This window comes from Myotis davidii, unplaced genomic scaffold, assembly GCF_000327345.1.
Source record: "Myotis davidii unplaced genomic scaffold, ASM32734v1 scaffold3770, whole genome shotgun sequence".
Taxonomy (NCBI): domain Eukaryota; kingdom Metazoa; phylum Chordata; class Mammalia; order Chiroptera; family Vespertilionidae; genus Myotis; species Myotis davidii.
Genome location: NW_006281725.1, coordinates 1 through 306, shown reverse-complemented (window position 1 = coordinate 306; position 306 = coordinate 1).

Sequence of the window (306 nt, the reverse complement as noted above, 5' to 3'; positions counted from 1 at the left end):
TAGTCCTTAGCTCTGAGGGCTTAGAGAAGCCAAGTCAGAGGCTAGGGTTGAGAGGAGAATAAAGGGCGGAGCTCCCAGCTAGGGACTACAGTCACTTCCCCACCTCCCTCCACTACCCCCATATCCCAGGCTGTGTTCCCAGGACATTGGTCTGGATTTCTTTTCAAAGAAGAAGGGACATTCTACAGTCAGCCAGTGGTGGGGTGACCTGCCAGGTAGAAATGTCAAGTGGGGGGAACAGACATCTATCCAAACAGAAATTGAAGACCACGCAGCTCAGCTGGGCTGGGGTGCTGCATGGCCCAG